Consider the following 15,842-nt stretch of genomic DNA (forward strand, 5'->3'; position numbering starts at 1 on the left):
CTTATTCCCTCTCTAGATAAGCTTCTTTCCCATACTGTGGGACTCTCGACCCACATGGAGACGTCATGTATGATCCTCCTATCCATAGTCCCAGTTGAGCCCAGGCTTAGAGTCATCCTGACCCAAGCACCAGAACATGAGTGAAGAAACTTTCAGATGACTCCAGTCCTCTGGCATCTGAGCCACTCGTAACCATTTATAGATTTCTGAAATGTTTCTAGATGAAGCCCAAGACCTCATGGAGCTGAGATAAGCTGTTCTTGCTCTCCTCTCTGAATTCCTGTTTCACAGGCCAACAAACATAACAAAAGGGTTGTTATTTACACTACTGAGTTTAGGATCCTTTGCTATACACCAGGAGATAATTAGAACAGACTTTGGACTTTTGTTGATTAGAATTTACATCTATGTGGCAGTAATACCCTTTCTCCTGTTGCTGAGGCAAATCTTTATCTCTGCCACCTCGTTGAAGTCTTCTTTCAACTCTTCAACAGGCTTATGTTTTCTGTCTTTTGTGTTTTCATAAATGCCAGCTTATAAATTATCTTGAAGAATTTTAATTGTCTGGGTCCTGTTTCTACACTGGAGTATAAAGTATTTGAATGTAGGAGCATGTCTTTTTAACTTTTCTATCCTCAGGGTCAGATTGCAGTATCTGTCACACAGTGGTTGTCTAATAAATACAATAAAATGATATTTTTCTGCCAGAAGTATTACAGAGTTCAAGTGTAGCACTGTCAAGGACTGTGAAGGGTCTGAGGTTTTACCCTGTGAGTTGGGTAAATACCCAGTCCTTCCCTTCTGTGTTTCTCCTTTAATCCCACACTGCTGCTCTCTCACACAACACTTCTAACACCAGATGTGTGGGGATTTTTCCCCACAGCTAGCAATTCTCTGTGACACAAGATGGGTATCCTAGAATTTAACTCAATTATGACACCAGATCCCACAGGTTGAGGGATCTCAGTCCCATGAGACCATCACCCACTTCAGATTCCAGTTGCAAGTAGGAGATTGCAGGCTATAAATTGGAGGTCCCCAGGATCTCATCTGCCTTTGATTTGGTTATTTGCTAGAATTGTGCACAAAACTCAGGGAAATGCTTACTTAAGTGTACCAGTTTATTAAAGGATATGATAAAAGACACAGATGAATAGCCAGATGAAGAGATACATAGGGTAAAATCTGGGAAGATCCCAGGCATAGGAACTTCTGTCCCCATGGAGTTGGGGTACATCATCGCCTGATGTATGGATGTGTTCATCAACCTGAAAGCTCCCCAAATCCCATACTATTGGGATTTTATGGGAAGCTTTCTCATGTAGGCATGACCAATTATTAGCTCCATTAGTAGCCCTTTACCCCTATCAGCAGAATGCGGTGGGTGGTGGGGGGGCGGTGAAGCTAAAAATTTCAAGGTTCTTTTTTTAAATTTTTATTTATTGATGATAGTCACACAGAGAGAGACAGAGAGAGAGGCAGAGACACAGGCAGAGGGAGAAGCAGGCTCCATGCACCGGGAGCCCAACGTGGGATTCGATTCCGGGTCTCCAGGATCGCGCCCTGGGCCAAAGGCAGGCGCCAAACCGCTGCGCCACCCAGGGATCCCAAATTTCAAGGTTCTAATCATGACTTGGTCTTTCTGGTGACCAGAAGCCATCCAGGAGACCAGTCAGAGCTCCCTCATTTTGTTCTAATAAAAAAGATGCCCCCAGTGCTCTTATAATTTAGGAAATTACAAGGGTTTTAGGAAGTCTGTGTCAGAGCCTGAGGGTAATGACCAATATAGATATATATTTTTTCTGTTATCTCATTAGCCTGCCACAATTTCATGGATGTTGGCAGAAGACATGAGTTGTCTTGATCAAAGACCAAAGAATACATTATTCATGACAATAGTGGTAGCTAGATTGTTGGCATTTCTGCCCATTCTCCAAGGGCCAGTTCCTACTAGGTGATGCACGCAGGAACAGGTGATACCTGAACATGCGGTACACTGAATTATAGGAGAGGAACCCTGAGCATAGGGAACCTGAATCTTTCATAAAGGTCGTTAAACCTACCTGCCCTTTGCCTTGGAGAGAGACATTATCTTGATTATACTGGACAGTAAACAAATCTGCCCTCTGCTGTGGAGGAAGAGACTATGTCTTCCAAGGCTGTTTGCTCAAATGTCCTTGAACAGGTAGTCTGAAACAACAGGAATCATTCTGCTGGCAGGATGAATAGAAATGTGAGAGATGCAGGGATATTTGTCTCCCCAAAACTCAGAAGAGATATCAGTTATATTAGTTATTTTTCATATCATAAAAATCTTCAAAGAGAAGGTGATACTTAAACTGAGTCTTGAAATATATGAGTAGACATTACCAGGTAGATGGTATTAGTAGGACCATGAAGTAGGAGTAATTTGAACAAAAGTGTAGAGGAATGATGACTTTGGAAAACTGAGGATGGTTTGACATGGACACATTGTAGGGCGTAAGAGAGAAAAGGGTCTAATGTGAGATAGATGAGGAGGTAAGCCAGAGGCAGCTCACAGAAGGTCCTCTATGTTGTGCTGACAGATATATTTACTTTATCCTGTAATAAACGGACCCAGTCAAGGTTTTTAAGCAATTGAGGCATGTGATCAGATTCCTTTTTAGAAAGATACATCTAGCTGAAACAGAAAAGGTATTCTGGGCAGAAAGAACAGTGTGGATATAATGGAGACATTAAAGTGCCAGCAAATTGAGGGAACTGTAGCAGATCTCTGAACATTATGGTCAATGCAACACTCATCAAAGTGAATATTTATTAAGAGTGATTTAACAACTTTCAATCAGTTACCAGGTGCCAATTGTTAAGCTGGGACATAACCTGGGGAAGTCTAAGGCTATGTCATGTTAAATTAGGCTAAGCTAATTTATGTCTGAATAATCCATAGGTGAAAGAAGAGAGTCAAGTTGGCAATTAGGTGTTCTCTTAACTGCCTACTTTGATTGATTGTGATGGGCCACCTGGAACATGGTGTTAAGAAGCATTTTCGGCCCAATTCCAGGCTCAGTGGAAAAGAGGAAAATCCTTACTTTTTGCTACAGGTAAAACAATAGTGAGTAACAATGTTTGCTGGGAGTAGGTTGGGGTCAGGATTTGGCCCAAGCTTATTACTGACAAATTGAAACATATACAGGGGTTGAACCATGTGGCAGGATTAATTGTATGACTATGGGGGAGGTGATGAGGTATGTTAGGTGGCAGAAGTGCACAGACAAGATGGAAACGGGTGCTTAGGGTGTATATCCAAGATCTAGGCCCAAAATAATCACAACAACCAGCTTGGGGATGGAGATGCTGTCAGATTACACCAAAGGGAATGAGCTATCAATGAAAGATTTTTTTTTTTAATGCAGTGACTTGGGTCCTATTGTTCCAGATCCAGCATTTTAATCCTGGCACTTGATGGCAATGGATACAAGAGTGACAAAAGATGAGGGTGTCATGGTCAGTACCTAAGGAGGCAGAGCATGTGTCTTCTTTGGTTCAGGATACTTTAATTTTTCTTGAGAGTAAACATTTTCATAATGTGAATTTGCAGTATTCAATGATATTTAATTCGTTATAGAGAATAAGAAAACAAATGAGATGGATGAGACTCAGAGTGTGTCAAATGGCTTACAAGATATATATAAAATTAATTAGATGGGTTAAGTATACAAAGTAAGTTACCTAAAAGACATGTTAAAAAATAGAATAGTTGGGATATACAATAAGAAGTATATATATACTTTTTTGGTTCTATATATATATATGTATGCATATATATGAAAGGTAGAAGTACTAAAAGGCACAAAATATTCATGACATACTAAATAAACTAAGGCACATGAAGCACTCAATATTCCATACTGAGCACTCTATTTTGAAGCACTCAATATTGAATCGGCCACTCATTGATGATATTCTGGTTCTATGTTACCTCTGTCCAAAAAAAGTTGCTCAGCAGGCTAGTTGGTATGCTATGTTCTTTTTCTTGCATCACTCAAACATGTGGTTGTTCTAGTCATCTTCCATCTTCTAGGCTCCTTTCCTTAAACCTGATACTGATCCTCAAACTTCACCATCGGGGAGAAGGCTGATATACGAGAAAGATAAGAAATATGAACACCATAACCCAGAATGCATGTAGTGTGGTCCTTCCATCTATTCAAAACTTTAAACATGTCACTCCACTTTTTCTGGCTTGCATAGAGTCTGATTAGAAATGTGCTATACAGTTGACCTTTGAACAATGTGGGTTTGAACTGCATGGCTCCACTTATATACAGATTTTTTTCAATAAGTACAGTACAGTACTATAAATGTATTCTCTCTTCCTTATGATTTTTCAAATACCATTTTCTTTTCACTAACTTTATTGTAAGAATTTAATATATATTATATATAATACAAATAAATATGTTATTTGTATTATACATATATTGTATGTATAAAGATATATTTATGTTATTGATAAGGCTTCTAGTCAATAGTAGGCTATTAGTAGTTAAGTTTTGGGGGAGCCAAAAGTTATACATAGATTTTCAACTGTTCAAGGGGGTCAGTGCCCAAAACTCCAATGTTGTCCAAGACTCAACTGTACTATGATTCTTATGTAATGTTGTTTTTTTCTCTGATTTCAAGATTTTCTCTTTCTTTCTTTCTTTTAAAAATATTTTCTCTTGGGATGCCTGGGTGGCTCAGCGGTTTGGTGCCGGCCTTCGGCCCTGGGTGTAATCTTGGAGTCCTGGGATTGAGTCCCACGTCCGGCTCCCTGCATGGAGCCTGCTTCTCCCTCTGCCTGCGTCTCTGCCTCTCTCTCTCTGGGTCTCTCATGAATAAATAAATATAATCTTAAAATTTTTTTTTTCTTTATCTTTGGTTTCCAGTAGTTTAAATATGATTGTGTGGTGTTTGTATTTACCTAGTTTGGTGTTGCCTGAGCTTCTCTAATCTGTAGGTTGAGGTATTTCATTAATTTTGGAAAATCCTCTGCCAGTATATCTTCAAATATTTCTTCTGTCCAATTCTATCTTGTTCTACTGGGATTCCAAATATAAGCATGTTACACATTTGATATTGACCCATAGCTCTTGAATGGTCGGTCTATTCTATTTTTTTTAAACATTTCTTTCCTCTTTGTATTTCAGTTTGTGTAATTTCCATTCTCCTATCTTCAAGTTCACTGATTCTTTTCTTGGCTGTTTCAAATCTACTGAGAAGCCTGTCAAAAGAATTCTTCATTTCTGTTTTCATTTCTAGCATTTCATTGTTTCCTCACAAACTAGAGGTTTTAACATATTAATTATAGTTATTATTATTTTTAAATTTTTATTTATTTATTCATGAGAGACACAGAGAGAGGCAGTGGCATAGGCAGAGGGAGAAGCAGGCTCCCTATGGGGAGCCCGATGTGGGACTCTATCCCAGGACCCTGGGATCACACCCTGAGCTAAAGGCAGGCTCAACTGCTGAGCCACCCAGGCGTCCCTAATTATAGTTATTTAAAGTTCCTTGTCTAACAGTTTCAATATCTGGGTCTTATCTGCTTTCATTAACTGCTTCGTCTTTTTTTTTTTTTTAAGATTTTATTTATTTATTCATGAGAGACACAGAAAAAAAGGCAGAGACATGGGCAGAGGGAGAAACAGGCTCCCAGTGGGGAGCCCAATGCGGTACTCGATCCCAGGAAATCCGGATCCTGCCCTGAGCCAAAGGCAGATGCTCAACCACTGAGCCACTCAGGCATCCCAACTGCTTTGCCTTTTTTTTTTTTTTTTTTTTTTTTTAATTTATGATAGTCACAGAGAGAGAGAGAGAGGCAGAGACACAGGCAGAGGGAGAAGCAGGCTCCATGCACCGGGAGCCCGACGTGGGACTCGATCCCGGGTCTCCAGGATTGCGCCCTGGGCCAAAGGCAGGCACCAAACCGCTGCGCCACCCAGGGATCCCTGCTTTGCCTTTTAATAAGAGCTGTTTTTGCTTGCATCTTTGTGGTAAGTTTTGATTGAAAGCTGAGCATCTTGTGTGAGAAGTCATATTCATACTGCAAAGGGACATGACCCTTGTTTTGCTAGCCCTTTAGTGTGGGGTATTGAGACAGTTAGTTGGGAGTTGAGCTGTATTATTGTTTGCATTTATTGTTGCTAAGGTTACCTTCAGTATAGGTTTCTAATTTTCTAGCTTAACTTGTGCTTAGGGTGGGGGCTGGTTTGCTGGAGGGTTTTTCTCAGTGTCTCCCCCATTCTCAGCATTGGGTCATCCCTTTATGCCTCAGAAAGGGGACTCCCTCCGTGCTATTGCCCTTCCCTCAGCAGTAGACTGCTCTTACTTGTTACTCAGAGCTTGTTAACCTGATGGTGAGGGCTGGGGAGTTAAGTTCTCTGGTTCAGTCTCAGTCTTAGAGGCTATGTTCCTGGGTCATAGGGGTGGGAACTTCTCAATGCTCTCACCACTAACCCAGTGATAGGACAGCTTTAAAGGACAAAAAACATTTTCTGTCCCTCTCCTAAGAGCAGAAGTTTGTTTATTTTTATGTTTGGTCCTTCTTCCCAGCTGCATAGGTCCCCTATAGGTGACAGGGTTTGTTACCCTTTTCCCAGTGACGTAAGGCTTTTATTTTTCATGGTGAAAGGAACTAGGTTGGGCTTTGTGTCTTTCTAGCAGTGGCTACTGTTCCCCTCTCCCAGGCCTGTGTTTTCTCTGTCTATCCTACCTCCCTCCCATCTTTCATGTGGGTATTGAGTGAGATCCTTAGAGAAAAGCCCACAAGTGTGTGCAAATTCCTCTTGTCTCTGTGGCTCCTAGGGATTATATATGATTTTTTTAAAGATTTATTTGTTTCTTTGAGAGAGAGAGAGAGAGAGAGAGAGCACAGCAGGAGGGGCAGATGGAGAGGGAGCAAGAATCTCAAGCAGACTCTGCACTGAGTACGGAGTCTGACACTCCTCATCTCACAACCTGAGCTGAACCCAGGAGTCGGATGCCTAACTGACTGCACCATCCAGGTGCCTAGGGATTATACAATCTTTTACAAGCTCACACTCAGCCTTTAGTAGTCCAGTAAACATTTTTAGCTAGGGCAGCCCCATGGCCCAGTGGTTTAGCACCGCCTTCAGCCCAGGGTGTGATCCTGGAGACCCGGGATTGAGTCCCACATCAGGCTCCCTGTGTGGAGCCTGCTTCTCCCTCTGCCTGTGTCTCTGCCTCTCTCTCTCTCTCTTTCTCAGTGCCTCTCATGAATAAATAAATAAAATCTTTAAAAAAAAACATTTTTAGCTAAAGTAAATTCTTACTAGATTGTATGGATGGCATCTCACATCTGCCCTGGGTAAGCAAGTGCTTGTGACCCATTTCTTCTTGGACATACTGGCTTTTTGTTAGTTTTTGGGTTAGGTGGTCACTTTGCAACCTCAGCTATCTGAAGTATTCAATAAGTGATTTTGCAGATTATCCAGTTTTTTTCTATTGTAAAGGTAGGAACTATGCTGTTTCCCACTCTACATCTTGAGTGGAAGTTTGCACCATATCCTAAGTGTGTAAGCTACCCCAGTTCTTTCCCCTTGATTCTCATTGCATCTTTTAAATTGATTTAATAAAATATAAGGTTTGGACATTTTAATATGATCTGTGAGCCTCTCTGTGTCTTAACATCCATAAGACTTTGTCTGATAAAGTACTTGTAGGCTCTCACTGCTTCGGTGTAATTTTCCACACAGCAACTATTAGCTTGCTGTGGACAAGGCTTCTCGCTATTGAAATTACTTCCTGAGATCCTGAGTTTTGCCCGGGGGTATTTTTACTCATGAGTTTATAGATGTATGAAGAGTAATATACTTTACTACACTTTTACACATAAAACAATTCATCATTAATACATCTCTATAGTTGAGTGAGCCAGCTCCTTATAATAAATCTCATTATAGAGGTAGGTAGATGATAGATAGATAGATAGATAGATAGATAGATAGATAGATAGATAATTTGTTCCATTTTTCTGTTTCTCTGGAGAACCCTGACCTGACTAATACAATAGATTATATTATTGTCACATCTAGGTTTAACTTTGGTCTCTCTGTTTACTCCTGTTATATAGCACATATCCCCAGTCAGACTAGGAGTGTCTTCCTCTATATTCTCATGAGCATTTGAGTAGAGCATCTATTACTGTCACATTTAATACTAGTTGACACTTATAATTATATAGTTTATGTTTGCTTCTCCATTATTAAGTTGAGTTTTGAAGGGAAGGGACTCCCGGTATTTGTCCCCAATGTCTAAAACAGTCATTAAGAAATTCAGTGAGGGGGCATCTGGTTGGTTCAGTTGGCACAGAGTGTGACTTGATGGGTTGTGAGTTTGAGCCCTGTGTTGGATGTAGAGATTACTTAAAAAAAATAAATAAATAAAGAGAGAGACACCTGGGTGGCTCAGTTGGTTAAGTGTCTGACTCTTGGTTTCAGTTCAGGTCATAATCTCAGGTTCCTAGGATCAGGCCCCTGTCAGATTTCATGCTCGACAGGGAGTCGGCTCGAGATTCTCTCTCTCTCTCTCTCTTTGCTCCTCCCCCTGCTCACACACTCTCTCTCTCTCTCTCAAAATAAATAAATTAATTAATCCTTAAAAAATAAAATATTGGGATCCCTGGGTGGCGCAGTGGTTTGGCGCCTGCCTTTGGCCCAGGGCGCAATCCTGGAGACCCGGGATCGAATCCCATGTCGGGCTCCCGGTGCATGGAGCCTGCTTCTCCCTCTGCCTGTGTCTCTGCCTATCTCTCTCTCTCTCTCTCTCTCTCTGTGTGTGACTATCATAAATAAATAAAAAAAATAAAATAAATAAAATAAAATATTAAAATTAATAATAATAAAAGAAATTTAGTGAATATTTATAAACTGACCATATATAACATCTGCTATGAAAGTAGTTGTTTGAATCCTGTAAGATCATGTATGTGACTGGGTATCATAAACTGACAAGAGCTTCTCAGATATTGGTTATTATTATTATTATTATTATTATTATGGGCAAAATTGGCTTTGGTGGAAGGGAACTAATAATATGACTTTCATTTGTATCAGTGATTCTGCAACAAAGTAATTAGAGCAGCAATCACTTTTATTCATTGAATGCTTACATAGCACGGTGGTTGGATCATGGTGCTTTTGGCTATGGTTACCGGAGATGTAGCATCGCTTGCTCTTGTAACAAATCTCTGGGCCTTGAATTTTGTATTCCTTCATATCTGCCCAGATTTGTCAGCTTTCTTCTGCCTTCAGGTACTGAAGCCTGCTTTTGTTCTTGTAAATGGTGCTGAAGTCAGGCTCTACCCACACCTAGCCACCTAGAACATTAGGCTGCAACTGACTTCTCTAATGATTACATCTTCTCTTATGTCCTGTCCACTGGATCAGAAACTGTGGAATGTTGGTATACATTAAGATTAAACTAATACTTTTTGGCAGGAATTGACAAGCTGATTCTAAAATTTATATGGAATTGCCAGGGATCCAGAGTAGCCAAAACAGTTTGGAAAACAACTAGTTAAATTGGAGGACTCACACTTCTTGATTTCAAAATTTGCTACAAAACTGTAGTGGTCAAGACAGTGTGGTATTGACACAAGGATAAACATTGATCAATGAAACAGAATTGATGTCTAGAAAAAAACTTAGATTTATGGAATTTGATTTTTGATGAGAATGTCAAGACAATTCAATGGGGGAAGAAAACAGTCTTTTCAACAACTGGTATTGGGACAGCAGAATATCCATATATGAAAGAATGAAGTTGAACCCTTACCTCATGTTTACAAAAATTGGCTCAAAGTGGATCAAAGACATAAATGGAAGAGTTCAAACCATGAAACTCTTAAAAGAAAACATAGGCATAAACCTTTGTGATCTTAGATCTAGGCAATGGTTTCTTAAATATGATACCCAAAGTAAAAATGACAAGAGAAAAACATTTTAAAAACTATACTTCATCAAAATTGAAACTTTAAAAAAAAAATTGAAACTTTTGTGCTTCAAAGGGCACCATCAAAAATGTAAAAAGACAAATCGCGGAAGAGCAGAAAATATTTATAAATCTCATATCTGATAAAGGATGTATATCCGGAATATGTGAAGGTCTTACAACTCAACGACTAAAAAACAACCCAGTCAAAAATTGGGCCAAAGAATAGACATTTCTTCAAAGAAGATATACAAATGCCCAATAAACACGAAATCATACTCACCATCCTTTGTCAATCAGAGAAGTACAAATCAAAACACAATGAGATACTATTTCACACCAACGAGGATGGGTATAATCCAAAGATAACAACAGATTTTGGGGAGGATGTGGAGAAATTGCAACAGTAAGTTGCTGGTGGGTTTCTAAAATGGGGGGTAGCCACTTTAGAAAACATTTGGCACTTCCTCAAAATGTTAAACATAGATTTACCATAAGACATAGCCATTGCACTCCTAGGTATAAATCTAAGAGAATTGAAAACTAAGTCTACATAAAAACTTGTATACATGTATTCATAGCAACATTACTCATAATAGCTCAAAAATGGAAACAACCCAAATGTGCACCAGCTAAGGAATGGATAAACAAAATGTTGTAAATCTATAAAATGAAATATTATTCAGCAATAAAAAGGAGTGAAGTATTGACACATGCTGCAACGTGAATGAGCCTTGAAAACATTATGCTAAGTGAAGGAAGCCATTCACAAAAGGCAGCAAATGTATGATCCCATTTATATGAACTGTCCAGCCTTTAGTGGTGGGAGGGGGAAATGATGTGTACCTGCTAATTGATAGGAGGTTTCTTTCTAGGGTGATGAAAATGTTTCAGAATTAGATGTTGGTGTTATTTACACAATTTCTGTGAATATACTGAAACCTACTGAATTGTATACTGAAAAAGCTGAATTTTACATGTGAATTATGTCTCAAGCTATTAACAAAGAAAAAAAAGATTAAGCTGAGATTTCCTTTTACTCCTTGAGGCACTTGAATTTGCACACCCATAAGAATTAGCTCTGAAGTGGTTCTGGGTCACTAGACTTTTCCTCACTCTCCCACTCCCCTACTTCTCCAGACCTGATTCTGATGTTCCTACATACTTTATTGGCATGCCTGAATCAGAATAGGTTAATGAAATATTATTTTGTCAACCAGCAATTGTATTTTCAGACTTGTAAATGAAATACACACTATTAAACTACAGCAATATGTTTAAATCCACATCTAAACATTTCAATATATTGATTACACTGGGTTTGTTTAGTTATTTATTTATTCATGAGAGACACAGCGAGAGGCAGAGACATAGGCAGAGGGAGAAGCAGGCTCCCTGCAGGGAGCCCAATGTGGGACTCCATTCCAGGACCCCGGGATCACGACCTGAGCCACAGGCAGATGCTCAACCACTGAGCCATCCAGGTGCCCCTATTTATTTATTTCAGAGAGAAAGTAGGGATGGATGAGGGGCAGAGGGAAAGAGAGAATCCTAAGCAGACTCTATGCCCAGTGGATAGCCCGATTCAGGACTCAATCTCAGGACCCTGAGATCATGACCCCAGCTGAAATCAAGAGTCAGACTCAGCCACACAGGAACCCTGACACTGGGATTTTTATTTTTAAACCATTAATGTCATAGGTCAGATATCTGGAATAATTAAGAGAATGATATGCAATAGTGTTTGCATAAAAACTGAACCTATTTTTTTAAAGATTTTATATTGATCATTAAAATTCTCTACACACTTCTACTTCACTACCATTGCCCCAAAGAAGTTTCTCTTTCAAGAAACAAACATAGTATTAAATGGAGGAAAGTAACTTGTCTCTATTTGAAAGTCCTTCAAGTTGGCTTTTAAAATGAGGACTTAAATTTGCGCTCTTTCCACAAGCTGTATACCCACCAGGAGACTTGGTGGTAAAGTATAATCAGGTGGAGTTGATTCTTGACATGTCCTGGTATTTCTATCACACTATCCAACAACCTTTATTTCAACAACGGAGAATATAATATCATCATTTTTCTACTGGAAAAATACAATTAGAATCTGAAATGAATGACACTGCACATCATCAGGCATATCTAGAAGGCTATAGCCTAAACAGTGAACCTGTTTAAAACGTACACTAGACTCCTAATTTCTGTTTTGGTCTTCTGAGGCCTGTTGCTAAATCCCGTTCTACATTAAAAACACTAACCACACTCTCCACTTACCTGACAGACTGCAAAATAGTGGAGAATAAAAATTCTGCTTGGATATCATGTCTTCACTATACATACAGCAGCCACACACAATGATGGTCAGTAATGACTAAAATATGGCACTAAATGCAATCCCCTCCATGTGAATTGAATTAATTGATTTATTAGGTGCAAAATAGCCAGGTGGATTTAAGCTAATTAAGAATTTGATTGCTAATTGCCAACAGGGGGGATTTTTTAAAAATGATTAAGTTCAATATGTACTTGTAGCACATACAGACTATAGGCTGACTCTATCAAGGAAAGCAATAATAAGAATGTAGTGGTAGTAAGTATAATGTTGGAGTAGAAATAGAACAGCCTATTTTCTCTGCAATCCATGAATGTTTCTGGTTAACGTCACCTCTCCTTAGTAGACACCCATAGGAAAACTGGGCACGACACACAAAAAAGAATATGTAAAGTTAAGAGTATCCTCAAAAAAGATAGACATGTGAACTATGAAATAATAATAAGTCAGAATTACCTGCCCTGCTAAAGGAATGACATAGACTACCATTATATTTCATTATATATTTCTGTATTCTTCCATTTATCCACCTATACATTTGTTCAGCCACCCATATATCTAACCATTCATTCAAAGTTTGTTGAGTGTCTTATGTGTAATTTATTATTATTTTTTATGTGTAATTTATTTATCTTGCTTCTTTACTTGATACTCTATTTTAGGTATGTCAACATGCTAGTAAAAACACACCAGGATCCTTTTTTAAAAAAATGTTATTTATTTATTTGAGAGAGAGTCAGTGAAAGAGAAAGCACAGACTGGGGAGGAGCAGAGGGAGAAGAAGAAGCAGACTCCCTGCTGAATGGGGAGCCTGATGCAGGGCTCAATCCCAGGACTCCGACACCATGACCTGAGCCAAAGGCAGATGCTTAACTGACTTAACTACCTAGGCACCCCCAGAATGCTTTTATTTTTCAAATAGTTATTTAGTACTTATGTGCTATGCGATGTGCTAAGCACTTCATAGACAACCACCTTAATCATAGCAAAAAACTACATATGAAGAAAAGGGACTTTTTAGACATGTTATGTGTCTAAATCTGCTGAGTGGCATAACTGGGATTGAAACACAAAGTTTGTCTCCAGCACTCTCATACTTACCGATTCCCCTACATTGCCATTCCATAAACCTTTTTAATGGCTGTATCATATTTAAATGTTTTGATATATTATAATTTATGTCATTATTCCCCTGTTTTGGGGTATGTAGGTTGCCTTTTTTCTTTCTATTAAGTAAATATTGCTGTAGTGAGCATACTTGTATATCAGTTTGTTCACTTTTCTGATTATTTCTAGTCCATTTGTATACCTCCTTTGGAGACATATCAATTTCGATGCTTTGCCTATTTCTAAATTGGGTTGTCTGATTTATCATTGAGTTGTAAAAGTTCTTCATTCTAGATGCAGTTTTCTTATTGCGTATATGCTTTGCAAATTTTTTTTTTTTTTTCCCATTCTACAGGTTGTCTCTTCACTTTCTTCATAGTGTTTTTAAAAGAACTTCTAAGAGTTTGGAGTCTTATTTCAGATCTTTTTTTTTTTTTTAAGATTTTATTTATTTATTCATGAGAGACACACACAGAGAGAGGCAGAGACACAGTCAAGGGAGAAGCAGGCTCCATGCAGGGAGCCTGATGTGGGACTTGATCCCGGGTCTCCAGGATCAGACCCTGGGCTGAAGGTGGCGCTAAACCGCTGAGCCACCTGGGCCGCCCCTTACTTCAGATCTTTGATGCATTTGGAGTTAAGTTTTGTATATGATGCAAGGTAATTTATTTTTTACAAGTGGATATCTAGTTGTTCCAGTACCATTTGTTGAAAAATCTCTTCTTCCCCTATTAAGGCATCTTGCCATCTTTTCTAAAATCAATTGACCATCGATACATGGACTTATTTCTGGGCTCTTCATTCTATTCATTGATCCGTATGTTTATTTTTATGTCAGTACCACTGTGTTTTGATTGCTTTGTAGTAAGTTCTAAAATTAGGAAGTATGAATCCTTCAACTTTGTTCTTCTTTTTAATGATTGACTATTCTATGTCCCTTGCCTTTCTGTATGAATTTCAGGATGACTGTCAATTTATGCAAAGAAGCCAGCTGTTACTCTGGTAGGTATTGTGTTGAATCTGTGGATCAATTTGGGGAATATTGCCAATATAATAATATTAAGTCTTCCAATCCATGAACATGGACTGATTTTCTGTTTATTAGGTCATATTTCATCTCTTCCAACAATGTTTTATGATTTTTGGAGTATAAATTTTGCAATTCTTTGATTAAATTTATACCTAATTTTTATTCTTTTTGATGCTAATATAAATAGAATTGTTTTATTAATTTCATTTTTGGATTTTTTATTGTAACTGTACAGAAATACAATTGATTTTTACATATTGGTGTTGTATCCTATAAGTTTCCTGAACCCTTTAATTAGTCCTAATTTTTTTAGTGGGTTCTTTAAGATTTTCTATATATGAAATGATGTCATCTGTGAATAGTTTTACTTTTTCCTTTCCAATCTGTACATGCTTTATTTTTTTTTTAAAGATTTTATTTATTCATGAGAGACACAGAGAGAGAGAAAGAGGCAGAGACACAGGCAGAGGGAGAAGCAGATTCCATGCAAGGAGCCTGACATGGGACTCAATCTCAGGTCTCCAGGATCAGGCCCTGGGCCGAAGGTGGCACTAAACCGCTGAGCCACCTGGCTCAGCCAATTTGTACATGTTTTATTTCATTTTCTTGCACAATTGTCCTGGCTAGAACCTCCAGTACAGTGTTGACTAAAATTGGCAAAAGTGAATATCCTTGTCTTATTCCCAATGTTAGGGGGCAAATACCTAGTCTTTCAACATTAAGTATGACGTGAGTTGTAGATTTTTTATAGATGCCCTTTATCATCCTGAGTAAGTTCCCTTCTCTTTCTAGTCACTGAGTGTTTTTATTATGAAAGATTGTTGGAATTTATCAAATACTTTTTCTGTGTTTAATGAGATGATCATGTGGGCTTGTTTTTAGTCTGTTGATTTAATGTGTTAAATTCATTGATTTTTGAATGTTAAACCAACATCCCACTTGGTCATGATATATAATTCTTTTTATATGTTATTGGATTTGGTTTGCCAGTATTTTGTTGAGGACTTCTGTATCAATATTTATAAGAGATGTTGGTTTTTGTCTTTTGTCTCGTTTTGGTATCAGGATAATACTGGCCTCATAGAGTGAGTTGGAAAGTATTCCTTCCTCTTCTAATTTTTGGAAAAGCTTACAAAGAATTGGTATTACTTCTTCTTTAAATAGTTATCCATGAAGTCATCTGATTATTTCTTTAGATAAGAGATCTAGAAGAGGAATTACTGTGTTAAAGATATAAACATATTCAAAACTTTTTGTTTAGCTACATTGCTTTCCTGGGCAGAGTGCCAATTATACTTCCAGTAGCAATATGTAAGCTAGCACATTGTTCTGCTCATAGTAGAATTAAATGAAATTTTATTGACAACTGGTTCTCTTCAACCCTGAAAACCAACA

The 15,842-nt window shown here is 38.3% G+C and overlaps 1 long non-coding RNA gene across 6 annotated transcripts in view; it reads left to right on the plus strand.

The window, feature by feature from the left end:
• LOC144322242 (uncharacterized) overlaps nt 1-15,842 on the plus strand; it is a 76,798-nt gene that overhangs the window by 48,096 nt on the left and 12,860 nt on the right. For 2 of the 6 annotated variants that reach the window (XR_013387834.1, XR_013387830.1), the window contains exons 4-7: nt 2,930-3,083; nt 3,396-3,486; nt 5,823-6,017; nt 14,379-14,419. This is a non-coding gene — a long non-coding RNA (uncharacterized LOC144322242). The remainder of the gene's footprint in view (nt 1-2,929; nt 3,084-3,395; nt 3,487-5,822; nt 6,018-14,378; nt 14,420-15,842) is intronic. The other 4 variants (XR_013387832.1, XR_013387829.1, XR_013387833.1 and 1 more) reach the window with 3 other exon arrangements.

Source organism: Canis aureus, chromosome 10, assembly GCF_053574225.1.
Source record: "Canis aureus isolate CA01 chromosome 10, VMU_Caureus_v.1.0, whole genome shotgun sequence".
Lineage (NCBI taxonomy): Eukaryota > Metazoa > Chordata > Mammalia > Carnivora > Canidae > Canis > Canis aureus.